Here is a 21,524-nt window from a genome sequence, read left to right on the forward strand (position 1 = left end):
TTATTCTACAATTTATATGTCCATCAGCAATACATGAGAGTTGCTGTTGTCATATATCTTTTCTTGTTGAGATTATCGGTATTTGTGAATTTAGCTTTTTGGTGGGTGTGATGCAATCTTTCATTATAATTTTAATTTGCATTTCTCTAAATATTAATGAAGTTAAGCACATTTTTGTGTGTTTATTGGACATCTGGAAATCCTCTTTTGTAAAGTTCCTTTTTCATTTTTTTCTGGCCTGTGTTTCTATTCAATTGTTTGTCTTTTTCTTACTTATTTGGAGGAATTCGTAATATATTTTGGATTCAAATCATTTTATAAGTTGTCTTAGTTTGGTTGTCAGCAAAAGTAGACCTTGTGACAAAGACCAGAGTACAGATAGTTCTTTGGGTGTAATCTCAGGAAGTAGAAGGGAGGGAATGGTGACAGTGAACAAGGGAAAAAGAAAGAGTCATTATTAAGGTCACCAGTGTAGACACTGGGTTCTTGATTTCTCTAGAACCTCTAAGAAGAGGACAGAATACTTTTCTGAAGGAAGGCAGTCTGGATCAGTTATTTAGTATAATTTAAAGTTCTATCTAGGGGTATTTACTCCCCCAATTTCCAAGCTGAGCTTACGTTGTGCTAAATGTACTCTCAAAGCTGTCAGAGAAGGACCTGAAGCAGAAGTTGGCAAGAGGTTTAGTGAGCACTTAAGATGAAATACTTGCCAGAGCTAGTTAAGCCTGAGCTCACATGGAACTATTACAGGGCTGGCTAAAATCACCCAGACTTCCTAGGTGGTGCAGTGGTAAAGAATCTGCTTGCCAATGCAGGAGACCCAAGAGACATGGGTTTTAGCACTAGATCAGGAATATCCCCTGGAGTAGGAAATTGCAACCCACTCCAGTATTCATGCCTGGAAAATTGCATGGACAGAGGAACCTGGCAGGCTACAGTCCATGGGGTTGCAGAGTCAGACATGACTGAGCACATACACACAAACACACACTAAAACCAGAAGTGGGCCAAGGCACTCTTAAGTAGGGGCACCTAAGTTTTCAATGTCTTAAAAATCTTACCTTGAATTCATGAGGATATACTTAAAATTTTTTTGAACAGTATGTTTTGTTTGAGAAAGTGATGAAAGGTGTAGATAATTTCCCTAGGAAAATACACATGCTTATATACAACTTTGAGGTGTTCATGGAACCTTTGAAATCTTTCCATGGAACCTCTAGAGGTTTATTGATCTCTGGTTAAAAATTTCTGGTTATTGCTTTACTTTTTAAATTTGGATCTATAGACCATCAGGAACTAATATTATAGTATGATATGAGGGAGGGATTCAAGTTTTATTTTATTTTCCCACATGGATATTTAATTGACCCAGGATTATTTATCAAAACAAGTAAACAAACAAAATCAACCTCATCCTTTCTCCACTGCTTAGTAGTGCCAACTTATAACTTTGCTATAAATCAAGAACCTAAACCTGCTTAATTTCTTCTTTTTCATCTTCAGGGCTCTTGAATCTGTTCCTTTGTGATGTTTTTCCCCCAACCAGGGCCAATTATTTTCTGTCCTATTACTAGTATTTTATATAATAAGTTTTGGTATTTGGTAGACCAAATCTATCCTTTGTGTTCTTCAAGATTTTCTTAGCTTTTCTTGGATTTCATGAAATTTCAATTCATTTTCATTGAATTTATAGATTAATTTGTGGAGATAGACTTCATTAAAATTTTGAATCTTCCAATCCATGAACACCGATTACAAACTTGACAAACTCACTTATTAATTATTATTATTTTTCTGTAGATTCTTCTGAATTTTCTATCTGTATGATCATATCACCTGCATTTAAGGACAATTTGATGTCTTCTTTTTCAATTCTTATGTCTTTTATATTTCCTTTTCTTGCCTTTTTGTACTGCTGTGATGGTGGGTGCCCTTATTGTATTCTCTATCTGAAAGAGAAAACTTTCAACATTTTACCATTAAGTATGATAGAATGATATCTGCTTCAAAATAATGTTTATTGTACAGTTATTGTAATCATTTGGTTCACCCTTCTAAATATATTGATTTTGTCAAATTTACTGATTGTGTTATTTAAACACTTTTCTATTTTTCCTGTTTTTAAAGTTCACTTATGTCAAGAGAGGTCTTTAAGTCTTCACTCTGATTATGAATTTGTCTATTTTGCTTTATATTTATGCCAAATTTAGCTAAATATTGTAAGACTATACCATTGTGCATGCTAAGTTTCTTCAGTTGTGTCTGACTCATTAGACCCCCTGGACTATAGCCCACCGGGCTCCTCTGTCCATGAGATTCTCGTGACAAGAATACTGGAGTGGGTTGCCATGCCCCCTCCAGGGGATCTTCCTGACCTAGGGATCAAACTTGCATCTCTTATGTCTGCATTGGCAGGTGGGTTCTTTACCACTAGTGCCACCTGGGAAGCTCAACTATACCATTATGTTCATACAAATTTGAATCATTATATCTTAACAAAATATGCTTGATATGCTAAATTAATGAATTGACTTTTTTATTGTTAACTATGCTCTTTATCTCTAGTAATGCATTTTGCCTTGAAGTCATTCTTATTTAATATTATTAAAATTTTCTTTTGGTTAGTGTTTATGTGTTTTATTTAAATATCCACATTCTTTTTTTGTGATTGGAAGTATCTCTGATAAGCTACATATAATGAGGATTTAAAAATTTAATCTCTGAATATCCTGTGTGTCATACTTACAATTCTAGCATGCCCTGTCCTCCAACTGCTTTACTTTTCTCTGTATCATTTACCACCATCTAAAATACTGCCTGTACTACTTATTTTTTAATTGTTTGCCTATTCATTTAAATGTAAGCTTAGTGAAGCAGGGACTTTTATCCATTTTATTTATTTATATATCCATGTCACTAGGTGAATAGGCATTCAAAAACTTTTGCCAAAATAATGACTCTCAATGAGTTGTACTCTGAATGCTCTTTTTGGAGATTTCCAAAAACACTAATGTATAAAGAAATTCTACAGACACAAAATTTGTTTAGCCAAGAATTTCCTAAGCCTTTTGTTTAGTTTTAATTGGAATATAGTTGATTTTGAACTTTCCTGGTGGCTCAGTGGTAAAGAATCTTTTTGCTAAGCAGGAGATGTAGTTTTGATCCCTGGGTCGGGAAGGTCCCCTGGAGAAGGAAATGGCAACCCATCTACTCCAGTATTCTTGCCTGGGAAATCCCAGGGACAGAGGAGCCTGGCAGGCTACAGTCCATGGGGTCACAGAAGAATCACTTGGCAACAAAATAACAACAATGATTGATTTACAGTGTGTTAATTTCTGATTAATTAATAGATTAATGATTTTTTACCTAAACTTTTATTATCCTAGAACTTTATTGAGGTGTAACTTCTACTAATATCTCAGGAAATGAGTGTTTCATAGAGCACACTATGAAACCACTGATTTAGAAGATTTTAATATTAGAAGGAGTTTTCCTAGGAGGTTGAAGTTTAGAGAGCCATTTAGAAAATATCTACTTGGGAAGTCCACTAAATTAATGTTCAACAGATTATGTCCAGGTGGCCAAATTTGACTCACTACCTATTTTTATAATTAAGTTTTATATGAACATATTCATGCCCATTTATTTTTGTATTTTCTATGGCTGCTTTTGCTTTATTATGGCAGAGTTGAGTGGATGTGAGAGATCATATGGCCCTTAAAGCTTAAATTACTTATAGTCTGGTCTTTTATAGAAAAGGCTTGCTGACCCTGGTTAATAAATGCCAAAGAAATTGTTGAGCACTTACTACTTTGTGAGCCCAACATATTTGCTACATATCTTATATAGATCATCCCATTTAGTTATTGTAATAATCTTTTGAGGTAGGTAATGTGATTATTATTATTTTAAAGATGAGGAAATTAAATAGAGAAATTAAACAGTTGCCAATGGTTACACATCTAAGTTACAGGGCCAAGATTTGAATTGAGGTCTGCTTAGCTTTCATTCTTCTCAATATAGTAGACTGGTTCTGGTTCCTCTTGTTCTAGTGGAGTATGAAATAATGGAATAAACAGTAAGGAAGTTTGAAAAAAATCTCATACTGTGCAATGTAATTGTGACTCTGGGAGGCTAGCTATGCAAGAACAGCTGATTTTCTTTTATTTTGAAGTTCTGTGTGCTTACAGTTACTTAAGCCTAGGGATGGTAAATATTATATTCTTTTAAAAGTTTACATTTACAGAATAAGGTTTGAATAAGTAACTTCCCAGATATACATTTTGTGTTCATACACTTTTACTATTTTAAGTAGATTCTGATACTTAAATATTCATTTTTCAATTTAAAGAACATCCTTTTTTCACTCTGATTAGTCTTTCATAGAGCTTACCCTAATAGAAAGGAGAGCATAAGTGAATATTTTAAGTGCAGCCATGCCCATAATAGTAATAATTGCTGCCATTTATTGAGTACAATAAGTGCCAGGAGACTGTACTAATTGATTTGCATTTATTTAATCTTAGCAATAAATCTGTGAGACAGTATAATATTATTATGTGCATTTTATAGATGAGGAAACTGAAGTTACTTATCAAGAAAAAAGTAGTTTAGTTTATCTTATTGCATATTTCACAGGAATATTGCTGATTCAAAAGAAGTTAAGGAATTCTATTGGCTAAATTAAAACTTTATTATACAATAGAGTGGATGTGTGCCATGTCAGTATTTCCCCATGCTATTAACTAGGATTCTAAGTGAAAGTTTTAATTAACACATATTATACCCAGTACTTGGCTATATTTTAATTAAACTTTCCCCTATTTTTAGATATAAGATATATTAATAGAATTCATATTACTAATTTACTAATTAAGGAGATTTACTTGCATGCTATTTACAGTTCAGAAAAAAATTTTTTGAGAGTTGGTCAAGATAGTGTTATTTTCAAGTGTGAATTCTGTATAAAATAAAATTGTATACTTTTTTCCTGCTTAAGTATTTTTTCCACTTAAAAATGTTCAGCATTATGGAATTTTATAAAAATACAAAAAGTGGAAAAAAAATAATTTACCCCTAGTTCCCTTGTGGCTCAGCTGGTAAAGAATCCGCCTGCAATGCAGGAGACCTGGGTTGGGAAGATCCCCTGGAGAAGGGAAAGGTTACCCACTCCAGTATTCTGGCCTAGAGAATTCCATGGACTGTATAGTCCATGAGGTCGCAAAGAGTCCGACACGACTGAGAGACTTTCACTTTCACTTTCAGTCCCATACTCAATTGGCAACCTTTGTTAACATCTTAGTAGTTCCTCACAGTTGTTTCCTTAACTTAAGCATCGTCTTTAATTTTTTTCAAAGTATGTAGATATAATTTTTAGCCCTTTTTTTTGGCCTCACATTATGACATAAACATTTTCCTGTGCTATTATCCAGGGTTCTAAATAAAATTTTTAATAACCACATAACCTTATGCTTAGTGAGTAGATAATATTTTACTTAGACTATCTCTTATTTTTAGATACAGGTTACTTCAAATTATTATTATTATTACCATTTCATCTCTTTTATTCTTTTGCATTTTAAGTCACGAAAGTGTTGATGTTTATGTCCAGAACTCAAATATGGAAACATGTAAAGTGAAAAGTCAACATCTTTGTTCCACTATGAAGAATTTTCTGGCTATCCCTTTAGAATTTTTCTATGCCTATATAAGCACGTTTATATCTATGCTTATTTTACATAAATAGGATCTGTTACTCACCTCTTTGATTTTACTCTTTTGAATAATGCTGGAATAAATATATTTGTGTAAAAATTATTTTTGTGTTTGTGACTGATTCCTTAAGATCGATTTTTAGAAGCAGAGCTGGGTCAAAGTGCTGAACATTTTGAAGGAAGGCTCTTACTGAATTTGCCAATTTTTTAAATTGCTGATACACTAATACAGTGCTAATACACTGCTATTTTAGGAAGAGTATGCTAATATCACTAAATAATAGATCATGGTATTGTTATGGATATAACATATTTACTTACATTATTTGTGAATGTAAAATATGTATATTCACCTACTCTGAATTTTTTTTAAATTTAATTTAATTAAAAAATTTTAATTGCAGTATAGTTGTTTTACGCCACTGTGTCAGTTTCTGCTGTACAGAAAAGTGAATCAGCCATATATATACGTATATCGTCTGCTTTTTTGGATTTCCTTCCCTTCAGGTCGCCACAGAGCACCAAGTGGAGTTCCCTGTGCTACACAGTAGGCTGTCATTAGTTATCTGTTTTATACATAACAGTGTGTATATGTCAATCTCAATCTCCCGGTTCATCCCACCCCCTCCCCCCTTGATATCCATACATTTTTCTCTATGTCTGTGTCTCTCTTTCTCCTTTGAAAATAAGATCATCTTTTTCATTTTTCTAGATTCCACATACATGTGTTCACATACAATATTTGTTTTTCTCTTTCTAACTTACTTTACTCTGTATGACAGTCTCTAAGTCCATCCACATCGCTACAAATGACCCCATTTCATTCCTTTTTGTGACTGAGTAATATTCCATTGTATACAAGTACCACATCATCTTTATCCATTCCTCTGTTGATGGACATTCAGGTTGCTTCCATGTCCTGAGTATTGTAAATGGTGCTGCAGTGAACATTGGGGTGCACGTATCTTTTTGAATTATGGTTTAGTCAAGGCTATGGTTTTTCCAGTTGTCATGTATGGATATGAGAGTTGGACTATAAAGAAAGCTGAGCGCTGAAGAATTGATGCTTTTGAACTGTGGTGTTGGAGAAGACTCTTGAGAGTCCCTTCGACTGCAAGGAGATCCAACCAGTCCATCCTAAAGGAGATCAGTCCTGGGTGTTCATTGGAGGGGCTGATGTTGAAGTTGAAACTGCAATACTTTGGCCACCTCATGCGAAGAGTTGACTCATTGGAAAAGACCCTGATGCTGGGAAGGATTGGGGACAGGAGGAGAAGGGGACAACAGAGGATAAGATGGTTGGATGGCATCATCGACTCGATGGACATGGGTTTGGGTGGACTCCGGGAGTTGGTGATGGACAGGGAGGCCTGGCGTGCTGTGGTTCATGGGGTTGCAGAGAGTTGGACATGACTGAGCAACTGAACTAAACTGAACTGAACTTACTCTGGGCACATACCCAGTAATGGGATTGCTGGGTCATATGGTAGTTCTAGTTTTAGTTTATTAAGGAACCACCATACTGTTCTCCATAGTGGTTTAATCAATTTACATTCCCACCAGCAGTGTTGGAATGTTCCCTTTTCTCTACACCCTCTCCAGCATTTATTGTTTGTAGATTTGTTAATGATGGCCATTCTGACTGGTGTGAGGTGATACCTCATTGTAGCTTTGATTTGCATTTCTCTTATAATTAGTGGTGTTGAGCATCTATTCATGTGTTTGTTGGCCATCTGTATGTCTTCTTTGGAGAAATGTCTATTTAGGTCTTCCATCAATTTTTTTATTTTTTATATTGAGCTGCATGAGCTATTTGTATATTTTTGAGATTAATCCTTTGTCAGTTGCTTTGTTTGCAAATATTTGCTCCCATTCTGAGGGTTGTCTTTTCATCTTGCTTATGGTTTCCTTTGCTGTGCAAAAGCTTTTAAGTTTAATTAAGCCCCGTTTGTTTATTTTTGTTTTTATTTTCATTACTCTAGGAGGTGGATCAAAAAAGATCTTGCTGAGATATATGTCAAAGAGTGTTCTGCTTATGTTTTCCTCTAAGAGTTTTATAGTGTCTGGCATTACATTTAGGTCTAAATCCATTTTGAGTTTATTTTTGTGTATGGTGGTAGGAAATGTTTTAATTTCACCCTTTTATATGCAGCTGTTCAGTTTTCCCAGCACTACTTATTGAAGAGACTATATTTTCTCCATTGTATATTCTTGCTTGGATGGATTTATGCCTAGGTTTTTTTTGTTGCAATGGTAAAAAGAATTGTTTCCTTAATTTCTCTTTCTGATCTTTTGTTACTAGTGTATAGGAATGCAAGAGATTTCTTGTGTTTCCTTATTAATTTTCTGTCTGATTTATCTGTCTGTTGGTATAAGTGGAATATTAAAGTCCTCCACTATTATTGTGTTACTGTCAATTTCCCCTTTTTTGGCTATTGTTGTTGTTCGGTTACTAAGTCGTGTCTAACTCTTTGTGAACCCATGAACTGCAGCATGCCAGGCTTCCTTGTCCTTCACCATCTCCCTGAGTTTGCTCAAACTCATGTCCATTGAGTCAGTGATGCCATCCAACCATCTTGGCCTCTGTCACTTCCTTGTCCTCTTGCTCTCAATCTTTCTCAGCATCATGGTCTTTTCCAATGAGTCAGCTCTTCACATCAGGTGGCCAAAGTATTGGAGCTTCAGCTTCAGCATCAGTCTGCCCAATGAATATTCAGGGTTTCCTATAGAATTGACTGGTTTGATCTCCTTGCTGCCCAGTGGACTCTCAAGTCTTCCCCAGCACCACAATTCAAAACATCAATTCTTCAGTGCTTAGCCTTCTTTATGGTCCAACGCTCACATCCATACATGACTACTGAAAAAAACATAACTTTGACTATAAAGACCTTTTTTGGCAAAGTGATGTCTCTGCTTTTTAATACTCCATCGAGTTTTTCATAGCTTTTCCTCCAAGGAAAATTTTGTGGCTGCAGTCACTATCCACAGTGATTTTGGAGCCCAAGAAAATGAAATCTGCCATTGTCTTCACTTTTTATTTACTTGCCATGAAGTGGTGGGACCAGATGCCATGATCTTAGTTTTTTGAATGTTGAGTTTTGAGCCAGCTTTTTCATTCTCCTTTTTTACCTTCATCAAGAGACTTTATTTCCACTTCACTTTCTGTGTTAAAGTGATATCATCTGCATATCTGATGTTGTTGATATTTCTCCCAGCAATCTTGATACCAGCTTGTGCTTCATCCAGCCCAGGATTTCACATGATGTACTCTGCATATAAGTTAAATAAGCAGGATGACAATATACAGCCTTGATATTCTCCTTTGCCAATTTTGAACCAGTCTGTTGTTCCCTTTCTAGTTCTCACTGTTGCTTCTTGACCTGCATACAGGTTTCTCAGTAGGCAGATAAGGTGGTCTGGTATTCCCATCTCTTTCAAAATTTTCTAGAGTTTGTTGTTATCCACACAGTCAAAGGCTTTCGTGTAGTCAATGAAGCAGATTTTTGGGGGGATTCCCTTGCTTTTTCTATGATCCAGCAGATATTGCTAATTTGATCTCTTGTTCTTCTGACTTTTCTAAATCCAGCTTCTACATCTGGAAGTTTTTGGTTCACATACTATTGAAGCTTAGCTTGAAGGATTTTGAGCATTGCTTTGCTAGTGTGTGAAATGAGCACAACTGTGCAGTAGTTTGAACATTCTTTGACATTGCCCTTCTTTGGGATTGGAATGAAAACTGACCTTTTCCAGTCCTGTGGCCACTGCTGAGTTTTCCAAATTTGCTGGCATATTGAGTGTAGCACTTTCGCAGCATCTTTTATGATTTGAAATAGCTCAGCTGGAATTCCATCACCTCAACTAGTTTTGTTTGTATTAATGCTTCCTAAGGCCCACTTGACATCACACTCCAGGATGCCTGGCTCTAGGTGAGTGACCACACTATCATTTTTATCTGGGTCATTAAGACTTTTTCTGTACAGTTTCTTCTGTGTATTCTTGACACCTCTTCTTAATCTCTTCTGCATCTGTTAGGTCCTTGCTGTTTCTGTCCTTTATTGTGCCCATCTTTGCATGAAATGTTCCCTTGGTATCTCTAATTTTCTTGAAGAGATCTCTAGTCTTTCCCATTCTATTGTTTTCTTTTACTTCTTTGCATCGTTCATTTAGGAATAATATTGTGGTAGGAAGAATATATTCCCAGGGCCTCCTCTGTTAGTGTCATTGCTCCCACAGTGAGCTACAGCGAACCTCCACCTCCTCAGGATGCCCTCTGCAGGTACTTCTAGAAGGTACTTCTGGAGGCACTTCTAGGTCTAGGTCTCTGGACCTTCTGTGGGCACTGGTGGACCAACTCAGACTCTTGATCTCTCTGAGCTCCCACATGTACTTGCCCTCAAAGTCCACAGCTGCTAAAGTTTGCCCTGTTTCATTTGTGGGAATGCTTGTTGCCTATTCAGATATTCCACAGACAGGATTTACCAAGCTGATCACGGGGACTTAATCCACTGCGTGTGTAGCTGCACGGAGAGATTTCTGTTCTCTTCCTCATCGCACCATCCCTGGGACTCAGCTTTGGTTTTGGCCCCACCCCCGGGGCAGAGCCTGGCAGGCAGTTGCAGTAGACTGGGGCACGCTCTCTCTGGTGGGAGTCCTTCCACCTGCCTGCAGAGGCAGGGAATGGGGCGGCCCCACCCCCTGGTTGCCACTTAACAATGGCTCCTTGTTTCCTAGGCAGACCTTGCTTCCTCTAGGGACATTCTAGGCCAGAACTCTTCACTTCCATCCCCTCAGTTGTATCCATGTGGCCAATAGTGGTTCTCTCCCTGGATCCACTCTTAACCCCATACTGAAGCACTCAACCCCCACCAGCATTGGTGTGGTCCCATCGCAGGCAGGGCTGATTCTTGAGGAGGCTTTGGGGTGGGTGGCTCTCAGAACCCTGGAGGCTATGCAGGAGAAGGAGACCTTGGCTTGAGGAGTGGGTGAGCCTTCTCAGATGGGTGCCTTTCCCAGGCCTGTGAAGGCTGAAGCTGGTGGCTAGGAGTGGCCTCATCCCTTGTGCACCACTCAACAATGATGCCTTGCTTCTACGGTGTCCCAGGCTTTTTTCAGAAACTTTGCTGGTTGTGGAGCTACTTACTCTTGTTCCTTCAGGTTGTCTTTTCACAGCCAACAGTTGTCCTTTCCTTGGATGTGTGCTGCAAACCCCACTTTCCAGCACTCAGCCCTCCTCCACAACAGGAGACACACAACTCAGGCTGGGGTGTGCAGGGCTGTGGCACAGACCATGCATTCTTTGTCCTGTTTTCCACAGACTGTCTGCTGCATTCTCCTTCAGTCCCCTGAAGGTCCCTTTCTGTCCTAGCTGATTTCCACACTGTGAGGGGCGTGGTTTTTCTGAATGTGGGAACTTCTCCTCACTTTTATCTTCCTGCCAGAATTGCTGGTTCCTTTTTTGATTTCTCTTTTCATTTTTTCTTTCTTTTTTCCGACCCAATTGTGAAGCAATTTTTCTTGTCCTTTTAGGTATCTGAAGTCTTCTGCTAATCTTCAGCAGGTGTTCTGTGAAACTGTTCCACTTATAGATATATGCTTCATGTACTTGTGAGGAGAAATGAATTTGCATCTTCTTATTCTGCCATCTTGACTCCTCCCACCACATACACTGAATTTTTTTAATCAGGGTATATCTAAGTCATTTTCCCTCTAAAGTAGATTTAAACCTACCATTTTAGATTTAGCATTATTGTTATTCCTACTGGTATTATTTAAGATTGAATTTTTAGAATCATTTTTAGGGTTATAATTTAGTATTAAAAAAGTTGTGTTTGTGTCTTAATTAAGTCTTTATCTAATTTTTAATTTATTTAAAAATAAAAATCCTTTATTTTCTGATTATACAAAAAAAAGGATGTTACTGCACGTAAAAAATTCAGATAGTAGGGAAATAAATAGAGAAAAGAAAATTTCAATGATAATCTCAGGACTTATTAATAATCTTTTGCTTCATATTCTTTCTTTTTCTATTTATGCATATATATAAGTATAGATACAGATGTGAACATTCATAATTAAAATTTGTCTGTATATGATTTTTTGTGCTCATTTACATACATATCCATATAGTAGTTTACGTGTCTTTATAAAACAATTGAAAAAAAATACAGATGCTTCGTCCATCTTTTTTTCCCTCAATAACAATATGCTGTGGGTATCTTTCTGCTTGATAAATAAGGATTTTTATAATGAGTGCATTGTACTCTATTTTGTGGTTGTACCCCACTTATTTGAACATTGATTAATCATTGGTTGTCTCCAGCTACTTCCTATTATAAACAACACTCCATGAGCATTTTTGCATATGTGCTCTTTACCCACTTTTCCAATAATTTCTTTAAGATAAAATAGGAGTACAATTTTTGTATCAAATGATAATGTACATTTAAAATTTGAATGTATTGGAAAGAATATTTTTTGCTTTTTTTATATGCTTTTCCATATTGTTTAAATTTTTTCTATAAGTGTTATAGGAATTGCATCATTGTCAAACTGCCCTCAGAAAGGTTGTGCTGTTCACTAGTGAATGAGAGTGTCCCAGTTCCTCATGCTCATGAATATATTACATATGAGCAGTATTTTAAAGCTTTGTTATCTTATTTTGAGATATACATCACTGTACTATTTAGCATTTTAAAAATTGTGATATTGAATGATATTTTAGCTTATTTTATTTTTTAGTTTTCTCATTTGTAAATATTCTATTTATTTTTGTGGCCTCTTTTTCTGTTTTTTCCTTATTGATTTGATGTTCTGTTTTGTCATACTATATCAAAATATGCTTTTTCCCCCCTGATTTTTGGTTTGTTATCGGTCTTTTTTTGATACAAAAGTTTCAAATTTTCAATGTAGTCAATTTTACTAATCTTTTCCTTGTTTTAATGTCATGCTCAGAATGATCTTTCTTATTTAAAGATTATACAAATAGTCACTTAAATTTTCTTGAAGATTATTTGTGCTTTTAGTTTTTACATTTAAAAAATGCATCTGGAATTTATTTTAGTGTAAAGTGGGGGTGGAGATTCAATATTATTTTTTCTCAATGTCTACTCATTCGCAGCATCATTTGTTGAATAGTTTATCCTTTCTCCACTGATTTGAAGTGTCACTTAGTTCACAGACTGAATTTTTCTATAAATTGTCATCTATCTCTAGATTTTCTATTGTTTATTGATCTGCCTGTTATTCCTGTGCCAATAATATACTGCCTGAACTTTTGTACTTTACATTGCACATTTAAACCTAAAATTTATTTGGATTATTTTATTATTGGAAAGGAATTAAACTTATATATTTAATTTTTGAAACCATCTCAAATTTAATTACTTAATATAAACATAATATCACTGACCTTAGAATATTTCTCTTTTAAGTTTTAGAAGCTTCCTAATTGTGTGTGATATATATACTACATATTTTCACCTTTTTAGATGAAAGGCTCCTCTGTCCGATAAAATTATTCTGGGAAGCTACTCTAGGGTAGAAAATGCAAGAAAAAGGCTTTGAATTATAGGCTTATGTGTGGACTTGGCATAGTGTCTGTCCCAGAGAAATATGGTGGCTGAAGGACAGGGGTAGGATCAATGTACAGAAATGATGGGATTTAGAATCTTATAAAAGAAGCTCTTTTAGCATCAGAACCAATAGATTTTAAAAGGGCTAGGATCTGAAATATTAACGAATGCTACTTAAATGAAACATGGAAAGTACACTAGCTTTGGAACCAGAGAGTGTGAATTTGAGTGCCACCCTTGCCACTTACCACCTTCATAAATATTTAATCCCTTTAAGTTTCAGTTTTTTCTTTTTAAAATAAGTATAGTATATTTATGTATCTTTGATAGATTTCATGCATGCATGTGTGTGCGTGCACATGCACACACATACACACACACACACAGAGTTCCATTAATCTAACTGTGAATCAGAAAAAAAAAAAGTGAAATTAGGGAAATTTCAAGACAAGAAGTATACCGAGATTGGTGGTTGATTGGGACCAAGGGAAATGGGAAGGTATTGGCACCAGAGAAATATATTTCACACCAGATTTGTAACCCCTTTCCATTTTTCAAAGTGTATATTGTCAAATGAATTAAGTGTGAGACAACATAGTGAAACTGATATGGCAAGAGAGAAGTGAATGCTAACTATCCCATTTTACAGATGAAATAATAGGAGACATTTATGTTCTTCATAGAACAGACATGAGCCCAGGTAATTGGAAGCTGTGGCTTAAAATGAAAGTTGTCCAGCTTGTCATATAGTCATAAGTGAGTTATGTGCCTATAAACTTGGGTGCATCTCATCCTGCTATTCCTATTTTTCACTTAGCAAGTAGGGCAGTCTGAGAAATGCCAGGCCAGATCTTGTCTGGACTTCCCAGTGAGATCTTTAAATTTTTATGAAAGACATTCAGTAAAGAATAAGCAGGATCTCTCTACATGATTCTCTTCATGTAGAGAGAATCTGTGATTTTGAGAGTGAGCAAAAGAATTATGTCTCAAAAGGACTAAATCTATAGTGTATGACTGAGCTCCCTGTAGACATGCAACATGTAGTTATTGAGTGTGACATTGCCAAGGTCATGTACTCTTAAGACATTCTTCTTTAAAAACTGAGTGGTTATATTAGCCACTATGTCATCTGTAAGTTGTGACTTGGGCACGTTTCTATGGAATCGCAGAGAAAAAGCAAAAACGGAAATACATATAGAAGACATATATACAATCTAGGAAGCATTTTCTTGTCTCTAACTCTTACAAAAACCTTGAGAGGTAAATATCAACCTCCCCATTTTCTATACATATTCTTTATTTCAGAAAATTCATTTACATAGTTTTATAGTTTGTTTTCTTCATCTAATGTATTTCACACAAAGCTGTAATTATTTGTCTCTTTTACAAGGTTGTGAACTCTGTGAAGTCACCAGGTCTGTGTCATTCATTTTTGTTTTTCTAGTGCTTAACACAGTGCTAGCATAGAGCAAACATTCAGTAAATGATGAGTAACTATGACTTACTTTATGAATTAGGACTCTTAATTTGTCCATGGCCATCAAATCTTTATTTTTCTCCTCTTCTTTTAGCATATCTCTTCTTTTAATGTCTATCCCAAATTGAGAAAAGCTTAAAAAATATAAAATGCAGGATATATGCTATGTAGCAAGTTCAGACTATGCTGGCTCTGTATTCACATAAATTGTTCTGGTCCGAATACAGTTGATAATGCAGCTGTTATTTTTATAATCTCATCCTAAGTACATATTTGCACAACAGGCGGTGTCAATTCATCTAAGTAACTTGGTGTTATTTGCCTGATACTTTAAATTACAGAGCTCCATTACTGAAGTCATCATTTGTGGTTAGGAGGGAGTGGTTTGAGAAACAAGAAGTTTCTTAAAATGAGTATCAAAATGGACTAGATGTCTTTAAACTTGTCTTGATTTAACTACCTAGAACAAGTATAAAGAACAAGCCTGCCTCTTTTGTCTATCAGTTTGCCCTAAAGACAACAGAAGACTTATTAAGAAAATGTATGATCTTAAAAATCAGTACTTATTTACAAACTTTTGTTAAATGATTGCTTTAAAAATGTTTTACCACTTTATTTTGCAAGTAGTTTTCAGGGAGAGAAAACTCAGCAGGAATGGAATCTGTCTTCATTTCAGATATGATAATAAAACTGCAAAAGATTATTCTAAATATAATATTTATCTCACAATGAACTGTCAATTGCTGGAGATTTGGGATTGTGCTTTATTGTTATGTCCCCAGAGATTCCAGTTCATGCTATGCAACCTGTGGGCTCCCAAAAATGTTAGTTGAGTTGCTAGAGAATTGCATGCATCATTCTCAAAAAAAAAAAAAACTATGATAATTAAGATTTAATTTTTAAGTTAAATTCTAGTTTCTAATTCATCCTTATACTTAAGAAAATATTTTGTTAAAAAATAAAATCCAGAAGCATTGAGAATATTTTTAGTAAGATAAAACATTTTATAGAATTATAAATTTTTTTTGCACAAAAGTTTTTGTGAGCTTATCCTCATTTAACACAGTTGCCATTTAGCCCAGCAGTTACTGAATTTTAGTGTTGATAGGAATCACCTGGGGGCTATGCTTTACAATTGATTTCTAGGCCATACTTTCAGAATTACAGAGTCAATAGACATGGGTGGGGCCTCTTAAAAACTTTTTTTGTTTTAATAAAGAACCTGGTCCTTCTGAAATAGGCATCTGAGGATTCTGTTTTGATAACCACTTTTTTTCTGCCGTCCTGTTCGTACAAGACCTTCTCCAACTTTTGTTGTGAAGCTTATATCATGTATGTCTAAAATCAGTCAGGCTGCAGGAAAAAAAAGAGATATTAAAAACACATTAATAGGTGTTATTTCCAAGACGTATATTTTGCTAAGATAACAGGGGAAGGAAGGAAGAGATAAAAGAACAAGTTTATTGAGTGAAAAGTTATGAAACATACAAATATTGCAAATTTCTTTTTTAATCTATTGCTAAATTTTGTCTGATTTTGGTAAAGTGGACAAACCGCCTTATGTTGTGTCAATGAAGTAGGCAATTTTTTTTTTGTAATCAAGATTTCAAGATGTAAGAGTTTGGGGGGATTAAGTCACATGGTAATCTTATAAATAGATTTCGGAAGTTTGTGATCTATATTTTGGTCTTGGTTCATAGCAATAAGCTGCCTTTGTAAAGTGGAAGACATGCTGTCTTCTCAATAATTTGATTTGTTTTTCATGTAGATACCTTTTTATACTGACCATTCTTTTTTTTTAAAGGGATTTTTCCATATGTTTTTATTTTTAGTAAAGTTTAAAAAACTGAACAGACTTGTATGCATCAAACACATACATATACTTATCATATAGGACGGCAACTGTCTGCCCCACCTTTCTTCCCTCTCCCCACCTCCCCAGTCATGCCAACCATGAAGCAGATGTGTTTGACTTTTGGTGTTTTTCCTTGTATTCATCACTACATTTCTTATATAATAACCATTCTATTCTTAGATAGAGCTTCTTGAATCATTTCAGGGAGAGCACTAAAGTGTTGGCAGTTTTGAAAACGTGTCAGACTTAGTCGATTCTATCTCTGATTTACTCTTCTGCTACATATGCTGGAAAAAGTGAACTTGCAGATCTAGAAAATGCAATACTGATGCCTCCTCTTCTAACCTAGAAATAACCTTGATCCTGACCATCTATAATGTGTTAAAGTAGGCTTCGGTAATGTTACATTAAAGTGTAGAGTATACTTCCCAGCGGGTTTGGATAAAATGTAAAATTGTAGAACATTGAAGTGGTAGTAACCTTAGAGTCGAACTGGTGCAGCAATTCTTGAATACCATCTGCAGCCGGGTGGGCTTTAACAGTCATCTCCAGAGATTTCAAAAAGCTGGAAATTCTTGGGCCACTCAAGGAGATTATGGTTTAGTAGGTTTTGGGGTGGGGCCTAAAAATTAAAATTTTATAAAAGCTTTCTAAGTGATTATATAGTCTTTTAAGTTTTGATACAACTTTACATTTAGTGTAAGAATTTTTTCTAGAGAATCTCTGGCAGAATCATCCAGCCTTAACTTTGACAAACTCCAGGAACAGACATCTAGTTTGTGAGGCAACTTATATTGCTTTTAAAGATTTGTGTGGATCGAGCTAAAATTCACCACTTTGTAATTCTCACCCACTAGTATTATTTTTTTCTTTAGGAAAGAAGAAAGAAACTACTTTCAATCATATTATACTCACTGTGCTAGGTACTACCTTTTCTTTGTTGGTTTAAAAATATTAAACTAAATAGTTTCGTTAGTTGCAGTAAGGATTATCAGAGTAGATAAGCAGTTATTAAAATGTGGTCCTGGACACATGAGAGCCTCTGAGACTCTTTTCAAGGGGTCCAAAAAGTCAAAACTGTTTTCACCATAATTTGTTGCTGTTGTTTTGTCGCTAAGTTGTGTCCAACTCTTTTGAGACCCCACAGACTGTAGCCCACCTGCCTCCTCTGTCCATGCGATTTTCCAGGCAAGAATACTGGAGTGGGTTGCCATTTTCTCCTCCAGGGAATCTTCCCAAACCTGGGTCTCCTGCATTGCAGGAAGATTCTTTGCTGCTGAGCCACCATCATCATAATACGAAGATGCTATTTGCTTTTTTGTTGTTGTTATTTACTGTGTTGACATTTACACTGAGGATGCAAAGCAATTTGGGCAGGACTGCTGGTGCCTTAGCCCAGATCAAGGCAGTGGCACCAAATTATGTCAGTGGTCACTGCATTTTTTAAACTAATTACCACTCACAGAAAAAAAATCTAGCTTGCTTAAAAATGTTGCAGATGAAGCAGTACAAACTATTAATTTTATTAGTTCTTGACCCTTAAGTATATTTTTAATACTCTATGATGAAATGGGAAGTATAAATAAAGCACATATGCTACCTACTCGAGTACTATAGTTACCTTGAGAAAAACATCATGTATGTGATTGAGTTTCAAGCTGAACTAACTGCTTTTTGCATAGAACATAATTTTTACTTGAAAGAATGATTAACAGACACACAATGGTTATTCAAATTTTGGATGTTGTTGTTTAATCGCTAAGTTGTGTCCAACTCTTTTGTGACCCCATGGACTGTAGCCCACCAGGCTCCTCTGTCCGTGGGATTTCCCAGGCAAGAATACTGGCGTGGGTTGCCATTTTCTTCTCCAGGTATCTTTCCAATCCAGGGATCAAACCCATGTCTCCTGCATCGTCAGGTGGATCCTTTGCCACTGAGCCACCAGGAAAGCCCCAAACTTGGATACTTGACAGATATATTCTCAAAAATGAGCAAAGTGAGCCTGCCATTTTAAGGAAAGCAACTGATACTATTTGTTGTCAATAATAAAATTTGAGGTTTCAAGAGAAAATTAGTTGGAAAACTTGTGGCCACCATCTGATGATATTGATGGCTTTCCAATACTTAAAAACCTTTCTGATAAGATTGGTGGTGATATTGACAAATGTGATTTTCAGAAACATTGAATAATGAAATACATCAATGTTTTGAAGATCTGCACAATTCAAATGAACCAGTATTCTCCAAATAAACCAACGTGTGATGTTGCAAAATCATGCATGGGTAAGAGATGCATTTAAAGACCAGTAGTTTTTAAAGTAACTGACTATAAAAAGTTCATTGATATTCAGGTTTCAGATTCTATATTGCAATTAACCTTAGAGAAACTATTACTTGTCAAATATTGATATAGTATTAAAGAAGAATAGCTACAATTATCTCAAAAGGCTATTAAAACACTCTGCCTCTTTCCAACTCCATATCTATGTGAAGATGGATATTTTTCACATACTTCTGTCAGACCAACATATCACAACAGATTGAAAGCAGTAGCACTGATGAAAATCCAGCTGTCTTTTACTGAACCAGATGTTTGAGATTGTAAAAAGTAAAAACAATGCCAGTCTTCTAAATTTTTTGTTTTGTAATGTAATCTTGTATTTTAAAGTTATGTTATTTATGTTACTGTGTAATAAGTTCATCACTAAATTATTTTTACTTATTTATTTTATTTTAAATGAATTAATAGCTATTTAATTTTTTCTTAGCTTTAGTTTTAGATATAATAACTATTGATAAATATAACCATAGCTTTAGGACTCTGAACAATTTTTAGAAATGTAAAGGAGTCCTAAGACCAAAGAGTTTGAGAATCACTGAATTAGATGATTGCTAAAGTTCATTCCAGCTAGCAATCTTTAGAACATGCAGCCATTTTAACGTAATATATTCCCTCTAAGATTTCTTAGCCATTCCATTCTGAATACTTGTCAATATCCCATCTTAATTGTGGCCCTTAGCACTGAAATCATTTCGAAGATGTAGACTGAGCAGCATAGAATATATAAACAGGCAACTGGCAGTTGTTCAGTCGCCTATTTGTGTCCGACTCTTTGCGACCCCATGGATGAAGCATGCCAAGCCTCTCTTTCCCTCACTATCTCCCGAAGTTTGCCCAAGTTCATATCCATTGCATTGGTGACACCATCCAGCCATCTCATCCTCTGATGCCTTCTTCTCCTTCTACCCTCAATCTTCCCCAGCATCAGGGACTTTTCCAATTAGTCACCTGTTCGAATCAGATGACCAAAATACTGGAATTTCAGCTTCAGCATCAGTCCTTACAATGAGTATTCAGGGTTGATTTCCCTTAAGATTGACTGATTTGATCTCCTTTCTGTCCAAGGGACTCTCAGAAGTCTTCTCTAGCACCACAGTTCGAAGTCATCCGTTCTTCGGCACTTTTCCTTCTTTACTATCCATCTCTCACAACTGTACGTGACCACTGGGAAGACCATAGCCTTGACTATACTGACCTTTGTCAGCAGAGTAATGTCTCTGATGTTCAACACACTGTTTAGTTTGTCATAGCTTTCCTGCCAAGAAGCAAATGTCTTCTGATTTCATAGCTACAATCACCATCTGCAGTGATTTTAGAGCCCAAGAAGAGGAAATCTGTCACTCAGTTCAGTTCAGTTCACTTGCTGAGTCGTGTCTGACTCTTTGCAACCCCATGGACAGCATCACGGCAGACTTCCCTGTCCATCACGAACTTCCAGAGCTTGTTCAAACTCATGTCCATCGATTCAGTGAGCCCATCCAATCACCTTATCCTCCGTTGTCCCCTTCTTCTTCTGCCTTCAATCTTTCCCAGCATCAAGGTCTTTTCCAGTGAGTCAGTTGTTTGCATCAGGTGGCCAAAGTATTGGAGCTTCAGCTTTAGCATCAATCTTTCTAATGAATATTCAGGACTGATTTCCTTTAGGATGGGCTGGTTAGATCTCCTTGCAGTCCAAGGGACTCTTAAGAGTCTTCTCCAACAACACAGTTCAAATGCATTAATTCTTCAGTGCTCAGGTTTCTTTATGGTCCAACTCTCACATCCATACATGACTACTAGAAAAACCATAGCTTTGACTAGACAGGCTTTTGTTGGCAAAGTCTCTGCTTTTTAATATGCTGTCTAGGTTGGTCATAGTTTTTCTTCCAAGGAGCAAGCGTCTTTTAATTTCATGGCTGCAGTCACCATCTGCAGTGATTTTGGAACAGAAGTAAATAAAATCTGTCGCTGGCTTTATTGTTTTCCTATCTATTTGCCATCAAGTGATGGGACTGGCTGCCATGATCTTAGTTTTTTGAACGTGGAGTTTTAAGCCAACTTTTTCACTCTCCTCTTTCACTTTCATCAAGAGGCTCTTTAGTTCCTCTTCACTTTCTGCCGTAAGGGTGGTGTCATCTGCATATCTGAGGTTATTGATATTTCTCCTGCCAATCTTGATTCCAGCTTGTGCTTTATCCAGCTGGCATTTTGCATGATGTACTCTGCAGATAAATAAGCAGGGTGACAATATACAGCCTTGACGAACTCCTTTCCCAATTTGGAAACAGTCCGTTGTTCCAGGTCCAGTTCTAACTGTTGCTTCTTGACCTGCATTCAGATTGCTCAGGAGGCAGGTAAGGTAGTCTGGTATTCCCATCTCTTTAAGAATTTTCCAGAGTTTGTTGTGATCTACACAGTCAAAGGCTTTGGTGAAGTCAATAAAGCAGAAGTAGATGTTTTTCTGGAACTCACTTGCTTTTTCTATGATCCAGTGGATGTTGGCATTTTATCTCTGGTTCCTCTGCCTTATCTAAATCCAGCTTGAACATCTGGAAGTTCATGGTTCACGTACTGTTGAAGGCTAGCT

The 21,524-nt window shown here is 36.0% G+C and overlaps 1 protein-coding gene and 1 long non-coding RNA gene across 10 annotated transcripts in view; one reads left to right on the forward strand and one right to left on the reverse strand.

Moving 5' to 3' along the window:
* The window catches only part of SOX6 (SRY-box transcription factor 6), a 671,664-nt gene that overhangs the window by 104,168 nt on the left and 545,972 nt on the right, over positions 1-21,524 (forward strand). The gene's annotated exons all lie outside the window — the stretch shown is intronic.
* Positions 15,746-21,524, reverse strand: part of LOC145526256 (uncharacterized) — a 92,965-nt gene continuing 87,186 nt past the window's right edge. Inside the window, exon 5 of the long non-coding RNA XR_014068802.1 lies at positions 15,746-16,115. This is a non-coding gene — a long non-coding RNA (uncharacterized LOC145526256). The remainder of the gene's footprint in view (positions 16,116-21,524) is intronic.

Source organism: Giraffa tippelskirchi, chromosome 11, assembly GCF_054371585.1.
Source record: "Giraffa tippelskirchi isolate mGirTip1 chromosome 11, T2T-mGirTip1v1.2.pri, whole genome shotgun sequence".
NCBI classification, from domain to species: domain Eukaryota; kingdom Metazoa; phylum Chordata; class Mammalia; order Artiodactyla; family Giraffidae; genus Giraffa; species Giraffa tippelskirchi.